Below are 15,900 nucleotides of genomic sequence, written 5' to 3'. Positions count from 1 at the left end.
GGCACGCATGACCAAGTTCTACATGGCCCTCCCTTAAAAAGCATGCTGTAGAAATATGTGTGGTGCCATGGAAGAATGTTCGCGATTTACTGCAAAGTATTAAACAAACAAACAAACAAACAAACAAAAACAAGGTATATAACAGTATGTATAACATGATCTCATTTTTGTGCAGTGTGCAATGAGAAAGAAAAGGAAAGAAGCTATGGTCTGGGTTCTAGGAACGATGGACCCTCTCAAATTGAAACTCACGGTCATCTTGATGGTTTTGGATAAGTGAGGATACACCTTGGTTGCAGGTGCCCAGTGGGGCTAAAGAGCTCTGCATAATAGAGAAGAACATGCAGCTTTTGGGGGGCATTCTGGCGGGGAAAGAGTGAGGAAGTAGAGAGATGAGGAACAAGAGAGGAAAGAAAACTATGGTGGATTGAATGGTGTCCCCCAAAAAGATCTGTTAGAATCTTAACCTCCAATGTGAATGTGACCTCATCTGGAAATAGGTTCTTTGTAGATACAATCAAGTTAAGGTGACACCATAAGCGACTGGGATAGGCCCTAATCCATTAGGACAGTCTTTAGAAGAAGACACATGAAGACAGAGATTGAGGTGATGCTGCCAAGGGACACCTGGGGCTCCCAGAAGCTGGCATAGGCAAGGAAGGATTCTCCTCTAGAGGGTTTGGAAGGACGGCAATCCTGCCGACATTTTCATTTTGGACTTTAGCCTCCAGAACTGCGAAAGAATAAATATCTATTGTTTTAAGCCACCCAGTTTGTAGCACTTTGTTATAGCAGCCCCAGAAAACTAACATAGGGACCCAGCTAGATGGGATGAGGCTGGGGGAGCTACAAGCAATGAAGAAACCCCCCAGTGGGTGGTTGGGTTGTATTGGTCAGGGTTCTCCAGAGAAGCAGAACCAATAGGATATGTAGAGATACATTAAGAGGGGATTTATTATAGGAATTGACTCATGGAGTTACGGAGGCCGAGAAGTCCCACGATTTGTCATCTGCAAGCTGGAGAACCAGGAAGCTGGTGGTGTGATTCAGTTGAGTCTGAAAACCTGAGAACCAGGAGCACCCACGTCCAAAGGCAGGAGAAGACAGATGTCTCAGCTCAAGCAGAGAGAGCAAATTTGCCCCATCTTCTGCCCTCTGGTTCCATTCAGGCCCTCAGTAGACCAGATGATGCCCGTTCGCATTGGTGAGGGAGACATTCTTTACTCAGTTGTCTGACATTTTAAGGAAGGAGATGCCTCAAGTCTAGTTTACAGTCGTTACTGTCTCTGGGTTATGAACTCCTTCTGTAGCTCCCTTGCAAACCTTCACAAACTTGGATCTAGATATGGCGGAGGAGGGGGGCATAGTTTGGGGAAGTTGAGAACTTTCCTGTCTGGATCATCATGGGACAGAACCAACACAGAGCAGAGCCAGGGGCCTGGGTGACTGTGGGACTCTAGTCTCCCTGCCCACCCCAACCCCATCCAGGGAATTCGCAGGGGACTTCAGACTCCCACAGTCCCTGAATTAGAGGCTTTGTTTCATGAGTGCAAGAACTGAGTCTGAAAAGTTTGAATAACGTGCCCCGGGGCACGCAGACAGCCAGATGGGTGGGCTTCCGGAGCCCACGCGGTCACCAACCCATGAGCCGGCCCGGCTGCCAGTCCAGCTGCTCCAATGGCCCCGCTAAATAGGGAGCAGATGTTCTACAACACCCGTTCTGTGCTGTGGTCATCTCCTGGGTCAGCCAAACACGGCCAAAGAAAACAAAGGACTCTTTGTCCGCCCATGAAGCCACACGGGCCTCCCTTCCCAAGACCCCACTGCGTCATCCAAACAGCAAATGGCCAAGGCCTAGAACCTCTCTCTCTCTCTCTCTCTCTCCTCCCGACTTTATATCTGATTTATTCACTGAGAAGTTATCTCGGACACCCTTTGGAGGACATGGCACCAGAATCTCCTCCCGCAGAAGCCGCTCTGGACCGTCCGCTCCCTGTGAGTGGCGCTGTGTCATTCATCAAGGTTAACAATCATAATCGTTGCAGTCACCTGTCTGTAGGACACTACAGTTTGTCAGGCACCTGCATGCTTACCGTTACCTTTGGTCTCCTCCACCAGCATAGTGAGTGACTCACTGTTTGTACCCCACTGTGAGGACTGGGGAAAGAAGCTTGAGAGAGGTGCTCTGGTCACAGGAGCCACAAGAAAGGCACTCGGACCCATATCTGACGTCCCCTAGAGCCCACCCTCCTTCCAAGATGCTGTCACATCTCTTACGATGTCTGGGAAAGTAAAGGAGGGAGCCGGGATTTGAACCCAGGTCTGTCACAGCCCCAGGACCAGGCTGGCTTCCCCAGCACCCACCACCCACGTTTCCCAGAGAACTCAGGACATTCAGGAGCCTGGCTGACCCTCTGCACCATGGCCTCCAAGGTGGGGGGTCCTCCTGGGTTTGCTGTCCCTGTGCTCTGGGCCCCGTGAGTCCTCTGTCCCTTGGCTCCTCTTATCTACCCTAATCACGTTGCACCTTTCCGGTGGTTACACCATTCCCTTTTAGGAAACAAAAGAGAAAGGAAGGGAAGGAGGGAGGGAGGGAATAAAACATAGTGATAAAGTAAGGGGGGGGCGAATGAGAAAGGAAAGGCAGCCCCCCTGAGCGCAGGGAAAGTTACATATGAGAACAATTACTCTGCACTCCGCTGTTCAGTGAAGCGCTTAGAGCAACCTCCCCAGGTGCCGTGGAGTCTTTATGGAGTTAGGTGATATATGACCTCCGCCTTGTGCCTGGTGATCTAGGACCGGGGCCTGGGTTATGCTCCCGCCTCGGGACAGCTGTGTGATTTAAGGCCGCTCCTGAGACTTGGCGCTGGCCGGAGCCGGCATGGTCTATGTTTTGTCTGGGACAGGGGTGTGCATGCCAGAAGGAAGGGCTCCACTTCCCACCCCCCCAAACGGACCCTGGGAGGAAGCCCTGCAGACTCACTCACTGTCTTCGGAGACAGCCACCCTGTGTCTGGTGGAGGGGTTTCTTCATCCAAATGGAAGGATTGCCTTCTTGTGTTTCATGGCTCTGGGGTGAGTCACCACTGCCTTGATGACAAAATATTTGTAAACTCAAAGGCCTTTAGAGGTGGGGGCAAGTTCAGAGATGCCCTCCAAGCCCCTGACCAATCTGAGAATCATTTATCCATTCCACAATATTTGCTGAGCTCCTGACATATCTCAGGCACTATTTCTGGGTGCTGAAGGTACAGCAGTGAAGAAGGCAGAAGTCATTTTTCTCCTCGTGATGCTTACCTTCTAGAATGGAAGACAAGTTACACAAGGAAGCAGACAAGCCAAATGGTGGCAGATTGTGTCAGGTGTATAAAAAGAAGCATGAAGGCCGAGGTGGCAGATGACAAGAGGACGATCTACTTTAGCTGGATGGGTTAGGGAAGGCCACCCAAAACATAGGCACTGAGCTGAGACACAAAGGAAGAGAAGGAGCTAGTTGTATGAGGAGTGGGGAGAAGTCTTCCAGGAAAAAAGGAGGGAGTGTGTGCAAAGGCCCTGGGGTGGGAAAGAATGTCCCATGTGTGAAAGATTGAGCATCTTGTCCCCACAATCCAAGGAACATTTCAGAAGCATAAAAAAAAAAAAAAAAACACCTCTTTGTCCTTCCAAATGCAAGATGTGAACATCTGACCCTGAAGCAGAGGGTTATGCCTTCAAAGACCATCTGTCTCTCTGTTTGCATTCCTGATGCTTTCTTGTCAGCCAACTTTGTTTGTACCACTGAAGCACTGAGATGACCAGGAGGCAGATTTTGTCAGGATTATCCTTTTTTTTTTTTTTTTAATTCCTTTGTCCAATGTCTTGAAATGTTCCTCTGGGTAACTGATGTTGTCTGTCTCATTTTCTACTTTTGCAATGTGGCGTGATTTGCCCAGGCTTCCAGAGCTAGAGATTGGTAATGTGAAATATCTAGAGCAAGAGGTCACCAGGGTTCTTTAAATGCTGGGCCGGGGCCTTGGAAGGTGGATGCGAGTCAGAGGCCACCACCATCAGCCCTGGACCAGCCTCCTTATGGGTCTCCCTGGTACCACCCTGATGGGACTCCATTCACTCTACACACAGTAATTAGCGTGATTTTTAACTTTTAAAACAAACTGGACCATGACCCCCCCTTTGAAAACACTCCAATGGCACCTAATTTTTTCCTTTTTATTTCCAATCATGCATCATATGATTCATGGGCCCATGGAATCAAGGAATCACAGCATTATGCATAGGGTCCCCCTAGGCTCTGGACCACCAAGCAGTCTGGTTTGTGCTTGTTGTCCCCATGTAATTATTAATAGCACCCCCGTCCCTTTCAAATGTCCCAGTACGGATGATAAATTATATGGCCCGCCTAACAACACAGCACTAAGAGAAAGCTGCCTTCAGGATCCCCATACTCCTAACCAGTGATGATCAGGATGCTTTATTTGGGGACCATCTATCCTTTAGTCTTTGAACACTTCCTTTTACCCACCTGTGAAAACAAATGGCCATATTTCAAAAGTCCTTTCTAACTCCTTGACACAATTCCCTTGATTCTCCCATGGAAGCCAGGATATGATGACAGAGTAGCCACCAGGCTTTCAGGAAGCTCCTAAGCAGGGCTTCCAAACCCTTCCCCTGAACCATGCACCCCTAAACCCAGGGAACCCTAAAATCATGCCCCCGAAAGCCCTATAGGTACCATCTATAGCATCCTACAAGAGGTTCTTCTGAATTTTGTGTTCTAAAATAAAATACACAGAATTTTCCATCTACATTACAGTAGATACATGTTTGTTTTAACTTGAAAACCACGTTTAAATTAGTTGCTGAAGTATAAATTTAAACCACTCGTAAGACGCTCTATGTTTATTCTGGGGTTTGGGGTACCCCCTGGCACGTTTCTCAGGAGCACAATCCCAGAGGCCTTTGCTTTCGTTAGGTGGGGGTTGCTTGCTGAGAGTGAAGAGGTACATTTTCACCCAGGCATCCGGCATAGCAAGCAATCTGAGCAGGAAGACCATGAACACTGATTAAGCATCTACAATGCATCGAACATCATCTCCTCAAACCACAGCTCTAGAGTGAGTATATGATCCCCATATTATAGAGGTGGAAACAAAGAGTCAGGGAGGTTAAGTAATTCATGCGAGGCTTCATGGAAACAAGGAACACAGAGGAAATTTAAAATCTACATCCCTCAGATTCCAAGACAGGCTTTCTCCCCGCTCAGTCTCCCCACGACTGCAAGCTTCCCCATCCCTGTTTGTTCTGCAGTTTAGCAAAGTGCTCTTGGTACAAGATGTGTCCCCCATCTCGGGTTTTTCATCATCTTCACTGTCACTTTGAGTTTCTCTCTTTAGATCGACTTCCCAGAGCTCTCGTGAGAGATTTGAAAAAAAAAAAAATTAAAAACTTTAAAGCGTCCATGTCTATTTGTGGCTCTAAAGCCGGTTTGTATTTAGGGGAGATTATTTTGTAAGATTAAAAAAAAAGTTGCTGAAAATGTGGAAAACTACTATAGATAAAATGCATTTATTCTGAGATAGGATCTGTTGGATTCTCTACTACCAAAGTGGGGAGAAAACAGGTGGTACTCCAGAAAAATACTCACAGATGGAAAATGTATAAATGGTAATTCACCAAAAACAACTGTAACCGTGACTTCTAAAATATGATGCCGGTTTCTTTTTTGGGTCGAGGCTTACATTGGAAACTTTGGAACTCCCTAGATAACGAATGTTTGGCTAATTAGTTGTTAAGTTCTGGGGGAAAGGCATGGATGAGAAAAAAGGGGCTCTATAATCACTGCTAAATTTTAATCTATGTCTTTGGTGATTTGGGCTTGGGTCTTATTGAAGGAGAGTGATACAGTACAGCAGGGGACATCTGAGCTAAACCGAACCAATTCCATGTAAAGCACATTCCTCTCCATAGGTTCCTCTTTTTACTGCCATGAAAACCTCAGAGGTTGACAAGAGACTGAGTCATCCCATTCCCAAAGCTACATGAAACTTTTGTATCTTCACTCGACTTTGTTGGTTGTAATGAAAGTATAAGACAGCCTGTTTCGGTCTGGATTGGAACAGGAGCAGTAATATTAGGATAAAAATTTGTTTTGCCCGCCTGGCAAACTCCTACTCATACTTCAAAGTCTCATTCAAATATCCTTCCTACTAGATACCACTCCCCAGGTAGAGTACTCAGTGCTTCTTTTGCTTTTTGTGTATCCTTCTTTTGGAGCTCCTATCTTGCCATGATGTATCACCTTTATTGGTGACTTGGATTAATCCACTAGACTATGAGGTCTTCAGTGCTTAGCATCCAGAGTGCCAACAGGATGGAAGATTTGCCAATATTGCTTTCCCACGGCTAGACCCTCTCCACTACTGTAGTCAACACTGTCATGTGGCTCCCAGGTGTCCCTCTGGGACCAAGGTACTTGTTCTCATAGCATCCTCTGGGAGTGTGGACTGCTGAGACCTCACAGAGCATCCTTCCCCAGGAATTGCCCTTAGCCAAAGGGCGCTGAATCACCCCAGGTCATGCCTACCTCCACAGAGGCAGGCCACTCCCATGTTGAGCTACAAAGAGCTGAACTCTTACCTTGATTAAAAACAACTCTAAAAGGCTATCTCAGTCCCAGAGCTGCCTAGAGAATAAACTGAGGTTTCTGCGGCAACAGCATTGGCATTGCCGTTCAAGTCTTCCCTCTGCCCAGTCCTGCTTCCCTTTCTTTCTCTCACAGGCATCACTCCCAAGAGCTAAACTGAACCAATACTTCCTGCCTGCCAATCTCCTTCTCAGAGTCTGTCTCCAGGAAGCCTAGCCTCAGACAGCTACACCCTCAACTGGATCCACTTCCAAAGGATGTGGGCATCTTTTATGGTGGATATACGGTGACTTCTAGACAAGTTTGCTTGAGAACTTGTTGCCTCTATGAGAACCAAAAGAGAGAATTGCAAGGTCTTCTTTCAAGAGTTGTTTTTAGGTAACCAATTACATTAAACATTTTCTTTCTAAAACCTTTTCATTATTTTTTCTCCTTCTTTAAAATATGTTTAAACTGTGTTTTAGGAATTAGAATTTTTTTGTTTGCTTGGTATTTTTTAAGATTTATTTATTTAAGAGAGAGAAAGAGAGAGGGGGCAGAGGGAGAGAATCTTCAAGCAGACTCTCCACTAAGCATTGGGCTTGATGCCAGGCTCGATCTCAGGACCCTGAGATCATGACCTGAGCTGAAACCAAGAGTCAGACGTTTAACTGACTGAGCCACCCAGGCTCCCCTGTTTGATTGTTTTTAGGTCTCACACAAGTACCACCCAAAACAACAAACAAACAAAAATAAACTCACCAAATTCCTTTTAAAATGTATGGAGCTTTTGGTGTCATATCACCTCACACCAGTTACAGTGTCTGTCACCAGAAAAACAAAGGACCTAATAAGTGATTTAGCAAGGTTCATATACAAAAGTCAACTGCTTTCCTATATACCAGCAATGAACAAGTAGAACTTGAGGTGAAAAATACAATACGATGTCATTTACATTAACACACCCAAAATTAAATACTTAAGTATAAATCTAACAAAATATGTATAATATCTAGATGAAGAAAGCTATGAATCTCTGATTAAAAAAAAAATCAAAGAAGGACTAAATAAATGGAGCGATGTTCCATGTTCATGGATAGGAAGTCTCAATATTATTAAGATGTCAGTTCTTCCCAACTTGTTTTGTGGACTCAATGCAGTGCCAATCGACATCCCAGAGAGTTATTTTGTGCATATCAACAAATTGACTAGATCCAAAGTTTATATGGAGAAGCAACAGATGCAGAACAACCAATACAATATTGAAGAAGAACAAAGTTGTAGACTGACTATCCAACTCCAGACACTGTAAAGCTACAGTCATCGAGACAGTATGGTATTGGTGAATGAATAGGCAAATCAATGGAACAGAATAGAGAGCCCAGAAATAGACCTACATAAATACAGTCAACTGATCTCTGACAGAGGATCAGAGGCAATACAAGGAAGCAAAGATAGTTTTTCAACAAATGGTGTGGGAACAACCAGACATTCACATGCAAAAGGGAAAAAAAAAATCTAAACACAGATCTTATACCCATCACAAAAATTAATGCAAATGGATCACAGATCTAAATGTAAAACACAAAACTATAAAACTTCTAGAAGATAATATAGGAGAAAATCTAGATGACCTTTGGGTATGACAATGACTTTTTAGATACACCAAAGAAAGGAATGATCCATGAATGAAATAATTGATAATCTGGAGTTTATTAGCATTGTTACTTCTGCTCTGCAAAAGGCAACATCAAGAGAATGAGAAGACAGGGGCGCCTGGGTGGCTCAGTTGGTTAAGCGACTGTCTTCAGCTCAGGTCATGATCCCGGAGTCCCGGGATCGAGTCCCGCATCGGGCTCCCTGCTCAGCGAGGAGCCTGCTTCTCCCTCTGACCCTCCCCCCTCTCATGCACTCTCTCTCTCTCATTCTCGCTCTCTCAAATAAATAAATAAATCTTTTATAAAAGAGAGAGAGAATGAGAAGACAAGTCACAGAATGCTTCATCCACCTTTGTGGCCCACAAAATCTGAAAGCATCAGAAATGGTTGCTGTATACACCACTAATTTTGCAGGTGGTTTGTTAGTAGTAGTAGAAATGGGGATAGCAAGTAATGACCATGTCAGCTACCAGTTCCTTTCCCTTACCCATGGCAGACGTTACTAATCAATCATGCCACTCTTTATCACTAATCCTGGAGAAAGCCTCAGGATCCTTCTCAACAGAACACTCCCAGGCAATCACCATTAACAGATCAGAGTTAACACTCAAAATACAACCTATTCATAGATTTAAATATATTAATACTCTTAAAGAGTCTAGTTTGACCTTTTTGCCGAAGTATTCGAGGAGCCCCCATGCTTAGCCCTTCCCCTCCTGCCTGAGCCATTTGAAGGAAAGGTTGGAGATGCACTAGCAGGGGCTGCCTCCTTTCAGGTCATGTCTTGTTCATTGTCTATACTTCGCCTTCGCTGGCCTTGTTCGTGTGGCCTTCCCAGCCACTGTTCCCACTGCCCCGTTGCACCCTTATCCATCTTGTCATCCTCTACTTGCTCCCCCGTCTCATCACTAACCTCGCATCCTCAAGGACGCCCACCCCAAAATCGGATTAGATCCAGTGGCGATTCCCTCTCCTATCACCCTGAACTTTCTTTTCATGGCATTTATCACTATTTTAATCAAATAATCATTTGAATAACTAGCTCTTTAATATCTGTATCCCCCACTAAGCTATAAGCCTGCATGGACAAGGGCCGCATCTGTTTTGACCTTTGCAATACACATAAGGTGCTCGGTAAACATTTGCTGGGTGCAGGGAATGCCAGCAAGTCAGTCTCTGAAGACTTGAACCAGAAGAGCTCATGATCTGCCTTTTCCATCTTCCCAAGATTGTGCATCTAGGCTTCTCCTTTCTCCCGACATCTCCAATCTCCTGCTCACCTGCAGGTCGCTGTGCACTGTCCTGACTAACTGGCCTCTAAGGCCAAGCAAGTTCACCTTCCCCGGAGAACTCTGTTCAGCACAGCAAGGTTTCCTGCAGCGCTAGAACTGCCGGTTGCACTGGATGGGGATGAACACAGACAAGCATTTTTGTGATGACAGCTCCAGCCAATTAATATTCAGTCAATTAGAAAATATTCCAGAATAGTAATAAATTATCCAAAATTAAGGCCCAGCCAGGAGCCAAATGTCTTCCTTGCTGCCTTTTTTGAGGAACTGGTCATTGGATGAGCACTGTAAATAAATAAGTGGTTTGGGCACCCGGGTCTGGGACCTCAGAAGGCCATGGGGTGGGTATAGCACAGGGACCTAATTAATGTCACAATTCTGGCTCATACTGGGCTAATAGAAATTAAGTGGCCAGACTTATGACTTTGGGGGCTTTGGGGGCTTCTGACTTCATGCACTGACTATAATATGCAAGATCATCAATAAATATTTGCAGTAATAGTGAATTACTTAATTGTGCAAAAACCTCTGGTCTAGTCTCTTAGCCTTTAGCCGTGTCCCCACCAATCATTCTCCAGATTATAACACCAGTGATCACTCTAAACCACCACACCGACAGCATCATTCCACTGCATTACACTCTCCCGTGGCTCCCTATTGCCTTTGGGACAAAATGAGGGATCTTCGGGGCTGCACCCAGGGAACCCAGCCACACTATAGAGGCTGCATCCTCCCTGCACATAGCCTCCTCTCTCACCATCCCCACTTACTCTGGGCTCCAACCACAATGAATAGCTTGCAGTCCTCCAGGCCAGCCATGCTAAATCCTGCCCTTGCCCCTGCATCCTCCTGACCTAGAACCTCCTTCTTCTCTCTACCTGACTCCCGCCCATCTGTTAAAACTGAGCTCAGATATCGATCTGTCAGGAACCCTTCATTAAAACAGCCCTTTCTCCTTCTGGAAGAGTGTTAGGACCCCCTCCCCTCCTCTGGGTCCTACAGCCCCTCCCTGTGCTTCCCCCCATGAACGCACTGACCACACTGGACCATCAATGCCTGTTTGCTTGTCTGTCTCCTCCCCTGGCGTGGGAGCTCTCTGGGACTTGAACCCGTGAGCACAAGAGAAGGATAAGAAAGAACTCCTCTTCCACAGGGCAGCCATGAGGATGAAGTGAGATAATATACACTGGGTGCTTAGCAACGTGCCTGGCACATACATAACAGGTCTTAATATATATCGAATTAGTACGTGAATGAATGAAGATCACAGAGCTGGATGTACATGGGTTCCAAGAAGGAAAAAATAGATTCTTCATCCAGAAGACAGGACTTAAATGGTATTGACAAACCAGCTATGTGTCCCTAGAGGTGAGGCAGCAGGTTTTTTATTCTCTCAGACCCTCATCCCTCTTTCCATAGCAATTATTTTGAAACATTCTCTTTACTATGACGAAATAGTATAGTGCAGTATCTACTAGTATAGGTAGGTAACTCTAGAGCATACTATAACCTACTTACATAATTGTTTAAACTAATATATTATAAAGATAGATATATCATAAAGAATAAAGGAGATAACTCATAATAAAATAATATATATGTTAATAACTAAGTGCTCAAACATGACTTCAGTGAAGAACACGAAAGCAGTAAGATGCTTACACCTCTTTCTAATGAGTAGGTTGGGACTTAGGAGACATGAAACACTATCCAGCTGAATATCATTGACAGTTTTTCTTTAAATCTGACATTTTGGAGTAAGGGCTAACTAAGCACTTTTCTATATTTATAACTACAAAGGCAGACAGAGGCTAGGGGGACTGTATCAGTGTCTTAAATTTAACTGTAGTCTTGCCATCCACAGCACAATATTCTGAAGTGGTGAACCACTCTTCGTGAAGTTTTGAACAAAACAAAGTACAGTCTACCCTCGATTTACCAAGCAGTTGTGTTCCTGGAAAGCTCGGTGTATTTTAAAACTAGGCACAAAATAACTTTCTTTATATATATTCACAGATAGATAGATTAGAGAGAGGGAGCGCACGCGCTTGGATCTAGAAATACGTAACTATAAACAGATTTTTCACTTGCATGCATTTCCAGTGAGACATGCAAACATTTCTCGGGAAGATGCAAGTGGATTCTCTGTAACGTGGAATTTTCTGGTACAAGGCGGTATGCTGGGCATATCTGCCCCTGACCCGCTAATCGCTAATAGTTTCCCCAAAACACTATGAGGATGAGAAACAATTCCCATAAATACCCAAAATACCCTGCAGGGGGCAGCACTGCTCTCTTCAAAAACCACCATCCCAGAAGCCTGCCTGAACCCAGGATCCCATCCGCTTGGGTGCTAACAGCAGGGGCTCACTCAGCCCTGTTCCTGCTTTCCTGGTAGAAAGCTCAGTTCAGACCTCCCAAGTAGGGAGGCTTCAGAGAAGACTTCAGGGCACGCAGGCTGGCACATGGGACAGCCACCCGGGTGTGCCATCCCAGCTGAGGCTGCCTCCAAGGATAATGTTTGTAGATGGGGGTGTGAGCAAGAGAGACACACACACCCCTAATGGCCTCCAGCTGCTGCCACTTACATGGTGCCCGGGGGCACGGCCAAAGCAGACCAGGCCATGGGCTTCCTGCCCAGGCTGAATCCAAACTGAGCTCAGCCACCAGCTCTCTGCAGCCAAAATCCATAGTTGGATTCCAGTCTTCACTCTGCTACTGACTCACCGCATGACGTGGGCAGGGTGCTCTACTTCTCTGGGCCCTATTTCCCCCTCTGTCATGAGAGTTGGACGAGATTATCTTTCCTGCCCCAAAAGTTTGTTACCAGGAAAGACAAATCAACACACAAGGGGAATGTCCAACTCAAGTGTCTACCAGAAGCACATCTCTAGTAAAATTGCTACCAATACCCTTCAGGGAACAGAAAGGGGCCATTTTGTAATTAGCACACCCATTGCTTGTGCACTGAGCCAGTGCTGAGGGCCCTAAAAGAAAAAGTTTACACTGGACTGTGAGGGATGGGATAAGCAACAGCCTGAGCAGAGTCAAGGGGCAGGTAAAAGTCAAGAGCATAAAATCGCTCAGATAAAATGAGAGCAGGTGTTCAAGAGCCTTGAATGCCAGACATAAAGAAACTTCAGCATTAGGAAGCCCACCTTGGAGGGCATGAGGGTGCTGAGCACAGCAGTAGCGAGGCAGGACTATGGGCAGAGTCTGGGCCTCGGAGAGCCAGGTGGATCATGGGAACAAGATCAGGGCTGGGAGACAGTTAGACCAGGTGTCCCGCCCTGTGACTGGCCCTTCCGATTGGTAGTTCTCTGGCAGTGGTAGTCCATCCTGACCCTCCTACTTTATGCGGAGTTCACGACTGGAAGACCAGGAAGGAGAAGGGAGCTGACATTAATGGGCACCTACTGGGTGCAAGGTACTGAGCTGCAAGTCTCACATAATTCTGAAACGGGTGCCCTGTGACATCCTCAGGCCAAGTATCATGGCCCCTACACAAGGGACCTCCGATACGAGGCTCCGGGTTGCCAATAAACATTTTCAAAGTCACTAGGCCTGTACGTGGTCGACCCAGACGTCCAATCCAGGTGTGTCTGACTCATCTGTTCATCTCTTCATTCATTCATTTGTTTATTCATTCATTCATTCATCCCACAACTATGTTTTGAAAGAATCCTACACACCTAACACTCAGGTGGTAAATGGGACGGAAGAGCTCTCTGCTCTCAAAGCTCAGGTTTTCACAGTAGAACACAGAAAATGCACGAGCAGATTAATACACTAATGAGATTATTTGAAATAGCAAGAAGCTGTAATAACAAAGAAAATAGAACCAGATAAAGAAAGTGGTTGGGGTAAGGAGAGGGGGCTTACTTCTAAATGGGGGCAAAGGAGGCCTCCGTGTGGAGGTGAGAGATGACGCAGGACCTGAAAAATAAGGAAAAGTTAACCATGCCAAAGTCCATGGGAAGAACATTCTAGGCAGAGGGACCATCATGGGCAGAGGCCTCAAGACAGGAATGACCTCTTTGAGGAGGACAGAGAAGGTGTGACTCTGCTCACTGAGGGAGCATAGCACGCAGTAAGATCAGAGGGTACAAGGTGAGGTCATAGAGCGCCCAGTCTCATGGACCATGAGTTCGGACTATATTCTAAGAGCAATGAGAAGCCATTGGAGGATTTTTTACAGAGTACCATGACCTGACTGACACTTTTAAAATAGCACCGGGGGCATGAGTTAAGAGGCCACTGTGGTTGTCCAGGGGCAGGTGATGCTGGCTTAGCCTGGGACTCTAGGAGTCAAGATGCAACAGTACACGGGCTGGGATGTATTTTGGCTATGTTGCCAGTAGCACTTTTCCAGGCTCAACCATACTGCCTTAGATGGCCTGGCAGTCCCCTAACCCCACGCAGTGTTGGATGGTCTTCACACATGACTCAGCCGCTCACGGGACTGGGAGTTCATCCTCAGCAGCAACCCACTGGAAGCTCTCAAGGTGACAGAAGATGCCTTCCCAGAGTGTGCCATTTCTCCCAATCGATTCCTTTTTCTCAGAACTCTCTCCAATGACTCTGAGATTTCACCCTCCTCCTACCTTTCCTTGGTCCAAGAGATGAGTGTTTTCTCTTGGGGGCCAGAGGAGGGACTTCTACCTGCCAGTCTCTATGCCAGCCTGATTCTGCTTTTTGCATGTTCTAAGTCTTCCTCCCTTCCCTCACATCCCCATCCCTCCTTCCATGCACACACATATGCACATGCACGTACGCGCGCCCCGATCTCTGTAACGGTAGGATTGATAATCTCATTTTGTATGTCTCTGTCCCCTTGACGCCTGGCCAGACTCTGAAGTTTTCGGACAGGAGAATCAAGGCATGGAACCCATTATTTCTGAGCCGATCACAGAGCAGTGACTCACCAGCCCTTTCCAAATCCCGGCTTTAACAGGAGTTGTTCTAAGCCCTCAGCTGACAGCATCTCAGAAGGGAATCTGTGATCAAGAAGTTGGCACTGGATCATGAGATTCTCTCCTCCCACTCCTCAAAACTTTTGGATGGGTTGAGAAGATGTTCTTCTTCCCTCAAATGGGTTTATCTCACCCTGTCAGTTTCGGGTGTGACTAACCCCACTTACGGAGTATTTCCACCAATTCCATCCCCTTCATCATAAAGCACTAGAGAAATTAACAGAGGCTAATGGACTTAGGAAGCCCCCACTGCCAAGTCCAAAACAGTTGACAAAGAGGCCCCAGAGCTACCTGCCTCTTTCCCTATTTTCACGCCTGTTTATTCTATTAGCCGAAAAGCCCTCTTTAGCCAGCCTGCAGTTCCTGTGCTCAGGTCTGCCAGGATCCCCCCAGGGAAGATCATTATGGGAGAAAAGGGCCTTTTTGAAGATTACACATGGGCAAAAAGAGGGAGACTTTGAACATTGATGGAGGTTCTGGGCTTCAGATTCCATCTGGGGCTAATGATCTCACTGGAAAGTAAATGGGCAAAAGGGAAAGAGATAAAGGGGAAAAGTAACCAGTACAAGAATTTGAAGGATTTAGATTTGTAGGAGTGCAAAGAAAATTGAGAATAAGGAATCCAGGTGATTTGTACTAGGTCTGTATTTGCTCTGTGACCTTGGGAAAGTCACAAGTCTCTGAGCCTTTTTCATTAAACACATGCTATCTGATAAATACTTCGGGCTAAGCACCGTGCTGGATGTTAAGATTCCAAGGCAACAAGATGAAGACCCTGCTCTGCAGAGCTCACAGCCCTGTGGGGAAGCGAGGAAAATAGTCACAACATAAGTTGAAATAATGCCCATTCCCCATCTATAAAATCCACAGCCTGACCTGCAAAATAATGACAATGATAGTGATAATTAATATCTGCTGAACTCTGAATCCCCCTGGACACGTGGCACCTCCCCTGACCTCTCACCGTCATGAACAGGAGCTCTGGGGCTCCTGGTGCCCCCTTCCTCCCACCCCCGTTCAGCCCTCAGAGACCAGCTGTCTGCCTTGAGGCCCCCAAATCTAATACCGTCATGCTCTGTATCCTGGTTCACATCAGTCACCCTGAGAAGCCCAGTGTTCCCAGAGCATTCCCCCCTCCTCAGCACTCATCCCTACTGGGCTCTACATCCTTTTACCAAAATCTCCCACTCTGCCCTCTGCAATTCCCTCTCTACTCTTCTAAACTTCTGAGCACATTCACTTTCTGGCTCCAACCGAAACCTGATCTCCCCAGGGACCCTCCTCCCCTGCAGCTCTCTCAAGAGGACCTGTTTCTCTCCCACACTCCTTCTGCCATTCACACCACTCCTCACTGCTCCTCA

This window comes from Zalophus californianus, chromosome 13 (genome assembly GCF_009762305.2).
Source record: "Zalophus californianus isolate mZalCal1 chromosome 13, mZalCal1.pri.v2, whole genome shotgun sequence".
Lineage (NCBI taxonomy): Eukaryota > Metazoa > Chordata > Mammalia > Carnivora > Otariidae > Zalophus > Zalophus californianus.
Note: the sequence above shows the minus strand (reverse complement) of the source record.